The sequence below is a fragment of the Pseudochaenichthys georgianus genome, unplaced genomic scaffold (genome assembly GCF_902827115.2).
Source record: "Pseudochaenichthys georgianus unplaced genomic scaffold, fPseGeo1.2 scaffold_1154_arrow_ctg1, whole genome shotgun sequence".
NCBI lineage: Eukaryota > Metazoa > Chordata > Actinopteri > Perciformes > Channichthyidae > Pseudochaenichthys > Pseudochaenichthys georgianus.
Genome location: NW_027262099.1, coordinates 1003 through 19124, shown reverse-complemented (window position 1 = coordinate 19124; position 18122 = coordinate 1003). Strand labels below are relative to the sequence as shown.

Sequence of the window (18122 nt, the reverse complement as noted above, 5' to 3'; positions counted from 1 at the left end):
ACCAGCTGTTAAATAAAGCTCTTCTGACCTTAGCTGGCGTGTGGGTATATATATTAATACTGCCCATTATGGGCACAAGCAATTTTCACCCATTTATTAATTATATGTTTTAAATGTGAGTGTTTCCTGTCCCCTAAACCTCCAGGGATGTACACAGTTTAATACTGGCAACTTCTTATTATGGGAAATACGAAAACGTCTTTTAAAACTACAACTCCCAGTAGAGACATGCCATAGAGAACATGTTGCGAAACAGAATAGCCAGCATGTGTAGTTCTGGGGACGAGGTGGGGGAGGGGAGACGCGGTGGACCCGTTCAAATCCAGTTTTGGACAGTCTGCCGTGGTTCCATCCCATTTCAAGTGCTGTTCGAGGCTGGCTTAATCCTCGGAGCACACTCTCCAATCACAGAGCTTGAGGACTATCACCGGGTTTGTCAAACAGAGCACATGGTGTAGTCCAAACGATAGCTGGGGATTCTGGGTAGTGTAGTGTCTTCTGCCATCCTTTACTCCTGGGAATGGACGCTCACATTACCTTTAAGGGCAGCCGACATAAACAAATGCCGTGCTTCCATGAGCGTCAAATCCCGACGCAGATGGGAATACATTGCAATCAGTTGAAAGCTATTTGCGTCCCTTTATGACGCTGAAGGAGCCTAGGAGCGTCACAATTGGACGCCACGGACACTGACCAAACGTCGTTATTGGACGCTTAGGGAGTGAGAGTGTGTTGGAAGCAGGGGCGTCGCCTGGACCTGGAAAAATGCGGGGCTTAGCCCACAGTGGCGGCGCTACAGTAAAATGTTCTACTGCAAGACTCCTCACGCACATACACAATTGCGCCATCTGGTGTCACAAACGTGTGCCTGCATTAGCTTTGTTACGGCAATGGATTGTGGGAGATTCTCATAGCAGGTGAGGATCTCTTGAGAGTAAGGTGCCTGTATTATCTCGGTGGACAAAATGTATGTTTTTATTTTATAAGGACAATAATGTACTGTTGTGTTTGTTTAGTTTAATGTTAATTGTTTAATGCTCACAGTCACAGCAACATGTTTGTTGTGTGATTGGCTATTTGTTTTATATGATTTATCAACGTGATCATCAATAGCTAATCTGAGCACCAGAACCCAGCTCACGTGTCCTTTTATGCTGTCCATTGAAATGCAGGTATGTGAGTTTTGTACACCAGTTTATTTATGTTTAATGTTTCACATTGCTCCACATGATGCCTTGACTACAAAGTATTCCATGTTTCTACGCTTCTTCCTCTGTGTCACAGTTTGGGGAATATCAAGATCATTGCACTGGGCCTTGGTCTTGTTATAGGCCTCATGTGCTTTCTCGTTACTTCGGTAACTTTTCAGTGTGTTCTCAACTGCTGTTTTGTGATCTACTGCCTGCACCAAGTCAATTGTTTCTTTCTGCAGGTATTTGTCCAGGCCCTGAGTGGTTGAGAGCAGTGTCTGGAACATCACAGCATGTAGATGGTACTGCATTTTCAAAGCTTGCTTTCCAGTCCCTTTGCTAGAGGGGCTGAAAGGCTCCCTAAAGTCTTGATCAAAGCAGGGAGGTCTTTGACATGCCCAGCGAACAAGTTGTTTGTCCCCTACCTCTAGCTGTTTCTGAAATGTTTGCAATCTCTGATGGTGGACAAGAGATGTGGAGAAGAAAGAGTAGAGACACTCCAGTAGATCAACGCAGGTATGTGAGTTTTGTACACCAGTTTGTATAAGTGTAATGTTTCACATTGCTTGTGAAAAATATACTACCACTATACGATCACTGATGTTTTGTTGTTGACTGGACACTTATTTTGTAAAAGAGATAGCATGTGAGGATCCCTTAAGCAATGCAGCTCATGTGTCCTTTTTATATGCTGTCCATTGAAATGCAGGAAAGTAATCACCAGCTCTGAGTGATCTGTTGCCGAGGGGACACTACACCGGAGTTACATAAGCAGAGATAAAGTGCTATTTTGGGGGGAACTCACCTCCTCTGGGGTCCCCCAGGAAGATTTTTTTTAAATACTGAAGTTAAAAGCATCAATCTTGTGCAGTTTGAGAGCAACATCAAGAGATATGGATACATCTCTCAACACCCAGATGTCAACAAGAAATCAAAGAATCAGAATCAGAAACGGGTTTATTATTTAAAAACACTTCATTTTCCAATTAAATCATAAACTATGTCAAATTATTAGAAGTTGTTAGTAATCAGATTAAACAGAAAAAAGGGATGAAAGGAGGAAATAATAATCCCTCATCTCTTGCTGTTTGCGGTTGAAATGATCTCTTTTGCTGGCCAAACAAGCTGGATGGAAAGCAGTGATGTCTCACTTGCCTTGGCCCTGTATCTGCAGTCCCTAAATCAGTCATGTTACTCATTGACTCTTGTCTGTTCTGGTGTTCCTGTTCATTGTTGTCTCCATTGTCGTTCTTGCCTGTTGGATCTCCTTCTTGTGTGTCCCTTTCTCCTGTTCTCCTTTCTTCATCCTCTACTCTGTTTGGCTCATCTATGATGACTGTGGGTAAACACAAACAAGTATGTAAGTCAATCAGTTTCCAGCTCTGTCAAATAAATGAATTTCAAGATGCACACATTTGTCTTCATTAAAATGAGTGTCACCACACTGTCACAAAATGTAATACTAACCAATTGAAAATAGTTACATTTACATTGGAAACCTCTTGTAGATATCACTGTTAGAGTAGTTATCTGCCAATAGGACAGAATCATTCCTATACAAATGCAGTTTGAGTAATTCACTTAATATATTTACTTAAAACTTTAATATAGTCATTTTCACTTAATACTCGAATACAGTCATATTTCTGCATTCAACACTAAGGAAAGCTGTACAATTTGACATGATAATGAGGAAAAAGGCCTCCGACAATGCAGATCATTTTTTGATCATATCAATTTTAAGATGTGGGTCAAGGCTTAATATTTGGGAGCATAGTGTCCCTTGCCCCTTTCAGGAGCCCCACTGGATTGGCTTTGATCTGAAATATTTGTATAAAAAGCTTGTTAGCTGGCTGTCCATCTCATAATGTTCACATAGAAACTAGCTGTCAATAGGAAATATCAATCAGAAGAATTATATTTTCATGCAAACATCTGTCACAAAAAGAGGTTGCACATTTAAATGCAGGTGTTGTTATGGCAACGTCAGTGGCCAGACAGCCACATTTACTGCTGCAAATACGTTCAAACATGCTGTCGACACGTAAAGCAGTGGCAACTATGCCACCATTTCAGCTGACTTTTTCTCAGAAATACTGTCACATAACATCCATATATATTTCAGTGCTAGGTTGATGCTTAGCTAAGCTAACTATGAAACACTTTAACTGACAGGACTCAGGATCAACTGTGTACTACTGTAAGGTAGCTTCTAGCTTCATGTCGAACACAGACAGTAAGTCAACATTTCCCAGAGAGCTTTCTTTGAAATCACCAAGTAACGCTAAAAAACACAACATTTAGATTGTATGACAAAGTGTTTATTTAATATATCTGGCTAGCTATAGCTACTTGCTAACGGTTTAGCTTACCCGCGCGATTCAAAGTAACGTCAACGTAGCTATAATTTATGCTTTGCTTACATGTTGACATAACTTGTAAGTTTACTGACAGGTACATACCTTGTTCATCTGGCTCCGGTGGTGGCTCTGGGGTTGTTGTGTGAGCCACCAATTGAGAATTGTCGTCTTTTTTATTAAAGAAATGTCTAATGTCCATCTTCAGAATCTCCGCGTCCGGGGCTGACAGTTTAAAGTTTAAACATTGTCACAGAGGAGAGGTACGTACCTGTCAGCCAAAAAAAACCCGTTTATTTCCATGCAACTCTCTGATTAGTCTGGTGGCGTCGTCTTGCCTCTGTGTTGCATTCACTGAACATGGGAAATTACATTTCTGACGTCCGTCCTATAAATAAAGTAGGTTAATGTATTATATTATTGAGGGAGAATTTGTCCGGGGCTAAAGAAAAAACATCCGGGGCTAAAGCCCCGGATGCCTACCCCAGGCGACGCCCCTGGTAAGAAGTACTCAGATATTCTACTAAAGTAAAAGTAGAAATACTACAGGGTAAAAATACTGTGTAACAAGTAAAAGTACAAAAGCATTGGTATCAAAATATACTTAAAGTACCAAAAGTAAAAGTACTCCTTATGCATAATGGCCCTTTTCAGAATCGTATATATATATATATATATATATACAGGGTGCGAACTGGAGGGGAGCAGGGGGAGCTATAGCTCCCCTAGTGGTGACATGAGCTCCCCTGGGAACATGGTTTGTGAAATTTGGGGGGAGCTCTCTAAAATACTGATATGATGACCAAATAAATTCCATTTTGGGCATGTTTTTTTTTTCAAAGGTGTAAAATAAGTGAAATAAAATTATATTTACAGTTTATGATTCATGACCCGCAGCTCCACCCCCACTCACTCACACGCTCGTTTAGTTAGCACTGCATATTTACCAGGCATTGTTGCTGCTGCTGACATGTCGAAAAGAAAAAAACAACTCACCATGGGCAATTTCTTTAAAAAGAAGGCCAAACAACCTGATCAAGAAGACCAACCTAATGTAGCTGGTGGTAGCACATCGTACATTGTGACTGATGCTGCTACAACAGAACCGAGAGAGGAGGGAGCTAACGCTAGTGCTAACTTGACAGCTAACTTTAACTTGGAGGCTGAAGAGACACAAGAAGACGAGCCAAGAGAAGCTAACTTGATGACAACTACCATAGTAGAGGTCGAAGGAGATGTGGAAGAAGATGATGATGATGATGCTGCTGATGACCACCACACCTGTTCTTCCTCTTCCTCCCTGCCTGCTGCTCCAGATGGGGCGGGCGAAGTTGCTGCGGTGGTCCCGCGGCCGCCGGCTGGCTGGACCAGCCAACAGTGGAGTGAGTGGATCACACGCCTCCCATGGCTGTTCTCCAAGGACTGTTTGCAGGGATGCTAAAAGCCTTCTCCTCAGTAGGGCTACTGATAAAGGTGGAGCGCACTTATCAGAAGAATGGATGAACGGGGACGTAACCAGTAAAACAAAGAACAACTTGCGTAAGAAAATCTACAAGCATCGGGATAGTGTGGCGCACAACAGGGCAGTTGAACTGGCAGAAACAAGAAAACAAGCAATACTGCCGAACCAGATTCTCGCAATCAACGCAAAGTTGTCAGAGGAAACGTCCAATGCTTTCAGATCCGCCTATATGATAGCAAAGGAAAGGATGGCATTTAAAAAACTCTCACCTGTCATGCAGCTCCAAGAGATAAATGGGGCAAAGGTAGGCGCTGTACACAGATCCGACAAATCCTGTGCTGAGATTATTGGCCACATTGCACTCGAAATGAAGAAAAAAATTGTTTCTAGTGTTATAAAAGCCCAGTCAAAAATAAGCATCACTATCGATGAGAGCACTGTGCACGGACGTGCATATATGATTATATATATGTGAGATGTGACGTGACAGGAAAGGGAGATGTGGATAATGTCTTTTTAGACCTCAAGGAGTTAGCCCAGGGCACAGACGCCGAGTCCATCTACAACAGCCTGAGAGAGGCTCTACGTGACGCAGGTTTTGATGACGATTTTTTGTTTAACAATCTCATCAGCATAGCCACTGACGGCGCGTCTGTCCTCACTGGCAAAAACAGTGGGGTCATTGCTCGGCTAAAACAGGACTTCCCCAAAATCCAGTCTATACATTGTCTTTGCCACCGGCTAGAATTGGCAGTCCATGACTCTCTAAAACTTGTTGCTGGATGTAACCACTTCGAAATTTTCGTTTCAAAGTTGTACACTTTGTACAATCAGTCTGCAAAGAATGTGAGACTCCTGGAGGAGGCAGCAGCGGAGTTGAATATGCAGCTTTTAAAAATCGGGCAGATTTTTACCATCAGGTGGGTGTCAAGCAGTTTTAGAACTGTTAAAGCCGTCTGGAACAACTACCCTGCTTTAGCAAGCCACTTTAAAGTCGCAAGTGAGGATCCATCTCGTAATGACACTGAAAGGAAGAAATTCCTTGGGCTCCATAAAAAACTCTCAAACGCTGGATTTGTAGCCGATCTGGCTTGCATGAAAGACATGCTTCGTGAGCTGCAGGCCCTGTCACTAAGGTTGCAGCAAAGGGACATAGATATAGTGAGCGTTCGAGTTATAAACTGAGCTCTATGGGGGTCTTTAAAACTAACGCGTGCGCGCACGCACACAAATCAAAATTAAATCAAGTTTTATTTATATAGCACATTTATAAACGATTTGTGGTCGAGCCAAAGTGCTGTAGGCCACATATAATAAAAATAGCCTACACACACAGCAGCAACCCTCTACTTGTTACACACTTAAATATGAAAAGGTTCAACTGCACACACACCTTCTCGGCTCGCGCAGCACGCTCACAGGCATAGATTGCCTAATAATGCATTGCGCACCTTGGAGGTCATTCAAGAGATGCGTAGTTCTTTTGGAAAACATGTTTTTCTTTTAGCCTATTTACCTCGTTAACGTAAATCATACTCATTACATTGACACATGCATTATTTATGATTCAAATAATGGTGGTTGGTAATGTATTAGCCTAATTATCGACACCCACAGATGTATGATTTCACTGCGTCCGTGGGAGCTCAGACCCTCTTTCAGCTCCCATTGGCTCCCACATAACTCGAACCCTGTGTAGACCTGTGGCACCACCCCGTGTGCAACATATTTTCTCTTTATAATAGGCCTATGTCTGTGCTGTTGCTATTAATGCACGGATCAACATCTACCCCCCCCCCCCCCCCGCAAAAAATAAATAAATCCCGGCTCCCCCGGAGACCGTGGCATAGTTCGCACACTGTATATATATATATATATATATATATATATATATATATTGAGTTACTGGGTTACTATAATGATTATTGATGTGTTTTATCACAGTTAATAAATATACTGTAGAGCTAATTTGAATAACTGTATGTCCTGCTGCTGGCTATCTTATCCTATAAATAACTGTCAAAGTGTGTTTAATAATTGATTTATATTTTTGAATTGTCTACTGATCTATATAGTAGTAAATAAAAGCTGTCAAATGAAAGCAGTGGAGTAAACAGTACAATACTGTCTTCTAAAATGTAGTGCAGTAGAAGTATGAAGCAGCATAAACGGAGACGTATTGGCATCAACCACTACTTACTACTCACTGTGCATAATGTTTCATTTTAGAATCATATATATTGAATTACTGGATTATTTCATTTTTTATATATCAATGTGTTTGTTACATCCCTATTAAAGTGTAGAGGAAATGGAGACAGTAACACACAACAACCAATAACAGTCAGGGTGAAAGAGAACACAAGTGTATTTATTTACACCAAAAGAAATGCCAACAAATGTTCTTTAAGTGAGGAGAAAAAGAAGATTATGCCAAATTAAATAAATGAATATAACACAACTCATACAAAAAGCCCTCACTATCTGTTCAATCATTTTTTGCAACATGCACCTGGTCTCCAATCCCTCTGCCCCCCTCCCCCCACGGGAACTCCACCTTTCTCAAAGAGTACACTAACACTTGAACCTGAACACACACATGCACGTGTGCAATATGTGGTGTAATGTGTTTTGGGCCATAACATTACAACATGATTGTACGGTTATGAATGCATCATAAGTTAGTTATGATGTAGTTAACACAATATTGGATGATAGTCTTTTTTTGTGTATGTTTTGAACTGAGATAAATCATGGGTCAAAATTGACCCGCGAACACCATGAACGGTAACGACTTTCGAACACAACACAAGGGTTGAATATAGATGAAAACAGATATTACTCAGTAGTATTCATGATTTAAGAAGCCTGTTGAGATCTTCATATTAGGTTGAATAATTAAAACGAAAGTTAGTTATAATCAAATATAGTCAATTATATTCTTGTATAACCCACAATGAAAATGTTTCATATGTTATGGTTTTCTATATTTACAGTATAAACAAAGTGGTTTGTTAAGTTGAGTGTAAGGCCTATAATGGTTTATGGGTGTCACTGATAAGGGAGAAGGCCGTTTCTTCCCTCTCCCCTCACAGCAGTACACAGTGAGGGGGGCTCCTGATTTAAGGAGAAATACATTGGGGGCGCCGTAAGGGGGTGAAAAGTTAGGACGATTCTAAGGGCCCGTGACTGACAGGGGCCCCAAAATGTTCAGAACATTAAGAAAATAAATGTAAGTAACCTTTCATCAATCCTCAATAATTAACATTAATAGAACGTTATATTGATAAATTACTCACTAAACTTACTATTCATTTAACTTATTTTCTTCCAAAAGTTAATTACCCAAAGCCTCTGTACACCCCCTTCTATTTACGTGTAATGGTTTGGTCCTGCCTCCAAACGAGGTGCGGCACCGGCACTTGCAGAGAGTGAAAGCATGTGATGCTAGTACTTAGCATACATACTGTGTAGTACCATGTTTCAACGACCAACAAAGTCAGGCTCTAAGAAAAGAAGAGAAAGGAGAGAAAGACAAGAGAGAGGGACTAAAGGGCGACAGTATGTCACCCAGTTTTTCACAAGAAAAGGTGGGTGTGGTCCATGAGTGGTGGAAATTAGTCTGTTAGCTAATGTTTTTTTGTTTACTAAATTGACATTAAGTACTGTTAATATCTTTACAGCAAATTCACTGCTCTTCACTGCTCTTTTAGCTGACATTTAAAGGTATGGTAGGTAATTCACTTCAGAAGCAATTTTTGTTATATTCCATGGAATGCTCTTAACATCCCGATAGCAATGAATATATTAAATGCTTTGACAATAAATACATACAAAAAATTCATCTGTGGAAGCCGTGGCGCTGTAAAAAGCACGACCAATCATCTGAGCCGGCCCAGCTAAAATAACTGGATGGCCTACCTGCCTGTCAGCCTTACATCTGTGCACAAACTTATCTCGTGCCCTCATTGGTCATGTGCACGTTTGTGTGTGTTGGAGGAGGGGCTCTGTAAGATTTTTTTCGGTTGTGTACTTTCAAATTCGAGCGCACTCGAGCTGGTTTCTCCATTCTTACCTACCTACCTACCTTTAATAAATGCAGGCACATTTTTAGCGCCTATTCATACTAAATCAGTTGTCCCTCCCCCTGGTGCCAGGTCCAACAGATCCATCTTTAGGCTCAGCAGCCCTGTCCCCCCATAAGGCTGAACCTGAACCAGCTTTTCTCCAAACTGAAGGAGGTGAGCAGCATTGTGTTGAATAATACTTAACATATCTGAAGGGAGACTGGAATACAATATATATATATATATATTATATATATAACAAAAAGCTAACATCTCATTTAAATTATACATTTCAAACACAGTATTTTCCCACATAGCCAATGATCTATATAAAACAAAAAACTGCTTTTAGTCTATTTAGGATGATGGACCGTTTGAAGCATTGAGTGATCAGTCTGTAAACAAAATGTTAATCACCGACATTTTGGTTATGATATTAATACTAATGTTATTATATTAAAGCAGGGGTGGGGAACCTCCGGCCCCCGGGCCATATACGGACCGCTAGACCATTTGGTACGGCCTGTGAGTGGTGGTGGGGCCCAATGTGATATATTTTCATGGGGCCCAAAATCCCTGGTGGCGCCCCTGCATTGAGGCCCCAAAAAGGTGGTTATGTCATAGCCGAGAATAATATTTTTGCAAGTCCGGCAGAGTAGGGGTCACGTCCTTTTTACACAAAGATGGAAAGGTGTGTCTTATGCCATAGCCATAGAATATGTCTGGTCATGTCCAGTCATGTACATCAGAGGCCATGCCCAGTTTCCACAAATATGGGTATGGAGGAGGTGTCTTTGGGTTTTTCTATCCTGTCTTTGAGCATAAAGACACTGGTAGAGACGGAGCAAACGAGAGAGAGCGGGGGGGGGGGGGGGAGAGTTCCCCTGGTATACTCTCTCCCGGTAAAAGCTCTCTCCATGAGAGCTGGGTGTTTGCTCTCTGTCAGGTTCTCTCAAACTTGGTAAATATCTCTCGAATTTCTTTGTTGAAAGTTGAGTGAATTTATTTGTGAAATTAGTGGAATTAATTGATGTTTGTTGAAAGTTAGTACCCTGCCACCTGTAAGGAAAGGCCCTCCGAATTCATGCGGGACTAGTTGAAGTATACGCATGTGAATTGTGGACGAATGTGAATTGTGGAATGAATTGATGTTTGTTGAAAGTTAGTACCCTGCCACCTATGAGGAAAGGCTCTCCGAATTCATGCGGGACTAGTTGAAGTATTCGACTGTGGAAATGAGCAAATGAACTTTGTTGAATGAAAGTTTGAATGTGCTTTTTATTATCACCACGTCATTTATGAGGAAATGCCTCTAAATTCTATCAGGAGATTTAAATATCACAACTGAATTGGGCAGTTGAAGTTACAATTTAGTGTAATAAATGTAAAACTGTGAATTAGGGTTGCATATTATAACATGACCACAGCATGATATGTTTTGTAGGATTATAATGTTGTAAAGAGAGAAGGTAAAAATCCTGTATAAGTTTGGACCTATTTTTCTTCAAATAAACTGATCCCACCTTTTGGACTGGGATAACTTACATCTGTGCTCTCCTCTCCTGCTTCAAATGTAATATTGCACCCTGCCGCACTCACACTAAGGTAGGGCCACACCTCGTTTACTGATATCAAAATCTTTCGGGATCGCTTAAACAGATTTAGCGGGTCATCTGAATTGAAACAGCAGTTAATTGAACCTGGTTCTTCAGGAGTTGATAGAGGTGAGATCTTGCTGACGTTGGTGGATCTGAGCCAAGCAGTAAACTTACATAGACTCAATAACTTCTGTTAGGTCAATTAGTAGGTCTGAGTAATTTGCCGGAATACATTATCAGCTCCTCCCGACTCTTACCACCCCACTATTCAAACAAATTCAGTTGGTTAAAGTTGAACAAATGTTTCTATAAAATCTAAGTTGATAAGAAAAAAGCCCAATAACTTATTTTCATAACACGCTTGAAATAAACTCTTCCTATTTCCTCTTATGATAAGCAATCTGAGGCTTCTGTTTTAAGGAATGAGCTGCTAACAAGATAAATGAAACCCTCTGGAGAGCTGGGATGTAGGCTGTTTGTTTTCTTAAAGCATTTTCAAGTATTAAGGATAATTTACCTACATTTGATTTATTTTGCTGACTTATAAGTGAACTTATGAGGCAATATACCTAACCTCGAGTGAGGGGCCCAGCTCTTTGTATCATTTTGTGTATGTGGCCCTCGGTGAAAAAAGTTTAGACACCCCTGCTCTAAATGAATAACTGCTTCTGTCAGACCCTGAGGGGCATAAAGAAGGGCTCGTCCGGGATTTGAACCCGGGACCTCTCGCACCCTAAGCGAGAATCATACCCCTAGACCAACGAACCATGCACACATCAGTAGGCTGTCTATAATTGGATCTACAAACTGCCACGTTGTTCAAACTTCATGCAGTTGTCCAGTCTTCTTCAGGTAAACCACAGTGCCATCTGTGGGACGTTTATAGTACTGCAGTCAAAACACAAGGCATCACTCACCCCAACAGTTTTCTAATTATGTCCTCCTGTTTTATGCTTGGAAAATATCAAAACATCTATGTAGTTTAACATTTAATAACTCAAAGACACACCTTAAAGTCACCAGTATATCATACAATATTGTATTTATAATGTATTGTTTTCTCAGTCAGGCAGACATGGACATATTTATTTGAATGTTCGACTGTTTTAAATTGATATTAATAATTTTGTCACGATTTATGAGCTATATATATTTCCTGGCTTTAAATACTATATGCAGTGTGAATATAAAATGTTTTCCTTTATGTTTACTTAATGGTAACACACCTTTTTGATAGGATTATTCTCTTTTATAAATAATGTGTTCATACTTCCAATTTCTTTTTTCCTATTTTTAAACATGTTTTATTTTATGACTATTCTTTTTTAAATGTCTTTTGTGAATTAACTTAATGGAATTAATTAAGCTTCTGGGTGTGAATTATTTTATGTTTGTGAATTTAATTGCATTTATTTATTCCCTCATTTACTTAATTTTACAATAAGTAGGCTCTTGTGACAATATTGATCTTCATCCTTGTGTACGCACATATCATTATTTTAGAAATTACTGTAAATATTAAATTACATAATTGAGTTAATAAATTAAAGTAATTTTCTGATAAAATTATACATATCAAAAGGGATGGATAAAGTTCCTCTGTATAAACTCTCTGGCAATTAATAGATTTCTTTACAGTATATTTTAAAACGTGTACGCTGCGTACTGAACCTTTAAATGCATTCAGACCATAGATTCAGACCCAATCAATCAATCAATGTTTATTTATATAGCCCAATATCACAAATGTTACATTTGTCTCAGTGGTCTTCACAGTGTGTACAGAATATCAGTATGACAATACGACACCCTCTGTCCTTAGACCCTCACATCGTACAAGGAAAAACTTCCGAAGAAAACCCACAGTTTAAAGGGAAAAATGGGAGAAACCTCAGGGAGAGCAACAGAGGAGGGATCCCTCTCCCAGGACGGACAGACGTGCAATAGATGCCGTGTGTAAATTGAAAAGATAATACATTTGCAACATAGGTAGTCCAAATGTTTGGAAATGCATGTGTGTATAATAGGAAGATGAATCCACGAGGATATCCATCCAGGACCGATGATCCAGGACCACAGCCACGACTCGCGATCCAGGGCACGCGATTCAGGACACAGGACCGCAGGATCATCCATGACTCCGGATCCCGGCGTATATAAACACCAAAAATAAAGAAATTTGGGGAAGCTGGGTTAATCGGAACATGAGAGTACACAGGTATAGACAGAGAGAAGGAAGAAGTAAGATGTCCCCCGACAAACTATATCAGCAAAACTAGGGGCTGAATCTAATCAGCCCTAACTATAAGCTTTATCAAAAAGGAAGGTCTTAAGCGCACTCTTAAAAACGGATAGGGTGTCTGCCGCCCGAATACAAACTGGAAGCTGATTCCACAAATGTGGAGCTTGATAAGAAAAGGCTCTGGCTCCCATTGTACTTTTAGAGACTCTAGGAACAACCAACAACCCTACATTCTTGGAACGCAATGCCCTAGTAGGACAGTAGTGTATAATGAGTTCTTTAAGGTAAGATGGCGCCTTCCCATTAAGGGCTTTGTTGGCGAGAAGAAGAATTTAAAATTCTATCCTGTGTTCTATAGGGAGCCAGTGTAAGGCAGCCAGAACAGGAGTAATGTGGTCCCTTTTCCTAACTCTGGTTATTACACGAGCTGCAGCATTTTGAATCAGCTGAAGCGACTTGACTGACTTCTTGGTACTCCCTGATAATAAAGAGTTACAATAATCCAGCCTAGAAGTAACAAATGCATGGACTAGTTTCTCTGCATCGTTTTGAGGCAAGATATGCCTGATTTTTGCAATGTTACGTAGATGGAAGTAGGCGGTCCTTGAAATTGATTTTATGTGGGCATTAAAGGATAAATACTGATCAAATATAACACCAAGATTCCTTACAGTCTCACTGGAGGCTAAATTAATGCCATCCATAGTTAGTATATCTTTAGATAATTTGTTTCGTAGATTCTTCGGGCCAAGTACAATAACTTCAGTTTTGGTCGTGTTTAGCATCAAAAAGTTTAAGGTCATCCACGTGTTTAAGTCCTTGAGGCAGTCTTGAATTTGATTTAGATGATTAATTTCATCAGGCTTGATTGATAAATATAGTTGAGTATCATCCGCATAACAATGAAAGTTTACAGAATGATTCCTTATAATATTGCCTAACGGAAGCATATATAATGTGAACAAAATAGGTCCGAGCACTGAGCCCTGTGGCACTCCATGGCTAACTTTGGTTTTCGTGGAAGATTCATCGTTAACATGTACAAACTGAGAGCGTTCAGATAGATAGGACCTAAACCAGCCTAAAGCAGTTCCCTGTATGCCAACCAAGTGCTTTAGTCTTTGCAATAAGATATCATGGTCGATAGTATCAAATGCAGCACTGAGATCGAGCAAAACAAGAATAGAGTCAAGTCCCTTGTCTGAGGCTATTAGAATGTCATTTGTGACTTTAACAGAAGCTGTCTCTGTGCTATGATGTGTTCTAAAGCCAGACTGAACATCTTCAAATAGTCATTGTTTTTAAGTAATCACACAGCTGTTTTGCGACCGCTTTCTCAAGAATTTTTGAGAGGAACGGAGATGAGAAATAGGTCTATAGTTGGCTAAAACCTCTGGATAGAGGTTGTCCTTTTAAGAAGCGGTTTGTAGTGGAACATTTTCTAATATATCATCCTTATTATATCTTTCATATGCTTAAACCAAATGCTTCTTATTTCCTGATGTGCTTTCTTTTATTATTATTATTCTCTTAGGGTTTTATTCCCAGACGCGTCAAGGGCCACAGAGCTGCTTTGACTACTGGGAGACTCCAACAGTCACAACAGCGAACTTCCCTGCTCTGAGAACCGTTATGCTATCTCCCGCTCAAGGCCAGGTGTCTAATAACAATATGTGCCTGTGTGAATCCAGATTTCTCACGTTCCCACTCATTTCTTATAAATCTCTGCTTTTTCATTGTTCTGCGCACTCTCGCGCAGACTATCTTATACTCTGTCCGACTTGTGACATTATATTGTATCGTGTATTTGAAGCTTCAAATAAATAACCAAAAGACAGCTTTTCTCGATTCACCATTTATGTTTTTATCACTTTGACTTGTACTCTCCAGCCGTGTTGGGTCCTAGATTTCCATAACAAATGGCGTTGTCGGCAGGATCTCTGTATGTTCGATCGGGGACACCTCCGGACGCTGGTGGCTGCTAGCTCCGGGATCTTTGTATCCTCCTCTACCCCGACAGAAACCGTACGGGACGAGGGGACCAGCGCGAGGGGTGGAACCGATTGACTTCACGAGATCCAACGAACTAAAAGGGGCTTTCAATACTGGGTGAGATGTACAAAGTCTAAATTGTTTAAAGTTAAACGTAATTAAACTCCATGACATTTATGAGAGGGACTGCTCGAAAGCAGAGATATTTGTAATATCTGGCATCGACGGATGAAAAATAGTGTTTTGTAACACGGAGTGTTTTGGTAACACTTTAAAGACTTTGTTATGGAAGCAAAGCAGGGGAGGGGGTGTGTACAGCCTCCTGAGGGTCCGATTGTGGATGTCATGCGAGTAAAATATGGTGAAGGAAGTCTGTCTAAATTAAATATATGGACGGAAATGTTCGGATTTCCTAAGGGAGGTTCTTTGAGTAAATTAAAAATCAAAAACCTGGGAGATAAATTACAAGAGTATGGAGATGGGATGAAAAAGAAGAGTACAATTAAAGTAAAGACTTGGAAAAACTGGACACTCATAGAAAGTGTTTAAAATACTGGGAGGATGAAGCAGAGTGCCGTGAAAGAAGGCAATTGGCCGCGGCAATAAAAAAGATACAGGCTGAGGATAAGACTGAAGGGAAGATAAAAAGTGTTTCCCTTTATCCTCTGTTTTTAGGCGTGCGGGACCCTCTCCCTCACCTAAGTTCCCCATTCCCCCCTTCCTCCCTCCGTCTGCTACCTGCTGAGGAGGCTCCTGGAGGGGCTGCTGCTGCTGGACCAGAGGTCAACATACCAGCCGCCGCTGGAGCAGCTGCACAGCAGTACATACAGAGAGGGAAAGAGACGAAGAGAGACAGAGAAAAGAAAATGAAGAAGAAGAAGCAGGACTGAAAGAGATCCATGACAAGAGAGAGAAAAAAAAAGAGACGCGAAGAAAGCTGAACTCTACAGAAAGAACACCTCCAAAAAGGAATAACTACATGCTCCGCTTTCCCCGGCCAGCTGACCATGGTCCAGGCTATTACAACCACCTGGACCCAAAGTGATGGCCAGGGCAGAGGAGGGGGTTTCCGAGGCCGAGGAGGAAAAGGCAGAGAACGGGGAAAAGACCGCAATAACTACAATCGCTGTTTTAACTGCGGACAGACGGATCATCGGATCGCTGAATGCCCACACGAGAAGCAGAAAAAGAACTTTTGATCGGATAAATCGGACCACAACAAAGACAATTCTTCAAACTGACAGTCGAGGGAGAGAGTGGAGGAGGAAGGAATTCGGTCGGGGGAGACGGAACCCATGCCCAGCATCTAACCAGGGAAGTGACACACACCACACAACACACCACACACACACCCCACACACACACACAACACACACACACACACACACACACCACACACACACACACACACACACACACCACACACACACACCCACACACACACACACACACCACGCATCATACATGCTATTGAGAAATTAGAAGAATTAGAGAATGTCTGTGGTTAAAGAGGGTACATATTTGAAATATGACAGTGAATGTTTGCATTAAGAAATGTCCCACACATTTTTGGTTGATTCTGGGGCTACACATTCTGTGGTAAAAAAGGGTAGATTTGCCTGAATGCAAATTTAGTGATAGATTTATTCATGTGCTGGGTAAACTGTAAAGGAGAAGTTTCTGTACCACTTCAGAGTAAAAATAACGGTGGTAACAGTCATCCATTTCCCACATCAGTAAAAAACAGTTATTTTATCATCTGCCTGCCCAACACATTTACTGGGCAGAGATCTGATTCTCCGGTTCGGCTTGGACCTCATTTTTCCACAAATGAGGGTCTTAAAGTCCGACAGCCATCTCCTACGATGGTTAAAAAAAGTGTCATTTGATGATAAAGAACTGGTGAATGTGTATCAATGGGCTGCTGACATATCCTGATTCTCAGGAGTTGTTGCGTTTGACTGATCAACGTGTTTTTCCACCTGCTGTGTGGCGGCTTCTCATCCTCATTGTTCTGCTAACGTGGTGGATGATCCGTGTAAATGCTATGATGAGAGTTGTTCTGTTGGAATGTGTGAATGATGAGCTCATATTTAAAAATGTATTAGAATTCGCTGGGTAGCGCTATCTCTGTTAGACTCCCACACACACACACACACACAAGACACAACCAGCTGTATCAAATCCCAGGGGCGGTCCACACATTTCACTAGCCAGGGGGCCCCACTGATAGATGGAGGGATTTGGGTCCAATCGTTAAAGATTGGGGTCAGTCACTGATTGGGCACCTACACACACAGAATATGTCATGTACTCTATGTCACGTGACGTGTATCAAATGAAAATGTGCACGAACGTAGCCGTTCTGCGCACATTGCTGTTGGTTGAGGATAAGGTAATTCTCATATCTCTGAGCTTCCTGCCGCGCTTTCAGATGTGCCATACTCACTCTGGGCAGCTCACAGATATGACGTAGGGTTAATGTCCACGTTCCGTACCGTACTCATTGAAACGTGAAGCTGTTGATGGCATTCGGCCAGTGTTTACCTCTCTGCTTAAACAAGGGTCATTATTCCGTGTAACGATTCCAGTGTTTCCTGTCAAAAAGATCAGAGACAAACCTCCTGACGAGTGGAGATTTGTCCAGGATTTACGATGTAAATGCAGCTGTGCATGCACGCTCGTCCGGATTCTTATCTGATTACTCCAAAGTTCAAGCCTCTGCAACATATTTACTGCCATAGATGTCTCAAATGCATTTTTTTTTTCCAGTGTTCCGGTACACAAACAGTCCATTTTTGTTTACATTTGAATATAATGGTAAACCTTACACATTCACACGTTTTGTGTTAAGACTAAATGTTAAAAAAGTCACTAAGCGACAGATGTGTCATTCTTGCGTATGTGTTCATAACACACGGCTGTTGTTATGCTTGCTGTGACGTTACATTAGTCCGTTCTCTGCTTATAATTATGCCGTTACAAGCTTCAAAGTTGTATTTTATCATCTGAATTTGCCGAAACAGTTTAATATTCTGAAAGCCAATACTTTAAAGATGTATAAGTGAGGTGTCTTGAGTAGTCAAAATTACCTACAAATCATTGTACACACGTGTACATATTATTCTATTTTTATGCAGCTCTGTGTGATTTGTAGCTACAATTCAGACTAATACTACCAGAAGTGGAATAAGTACTCAGATATTGTAGTGAA

General features: G+C 40.9%; 1 non-coding gene across 1 annotated transcript; it reads right to left on the bottom strand.

Annotated features, from left to right (window-relative positions):
• Positions 1-11369: 11369 nt before the first annotated feature.
• trnap-agg (transfer RNA proline (anticodon AGG)) lies at positions 11370-11441 on the bottom strand. The gene has a single exon. It is a non-coding gene; the product is annotated as a tRNA-Pro (tRNA).
• Positions 11442-18122: the final 6681 nt, after the last annotated feature.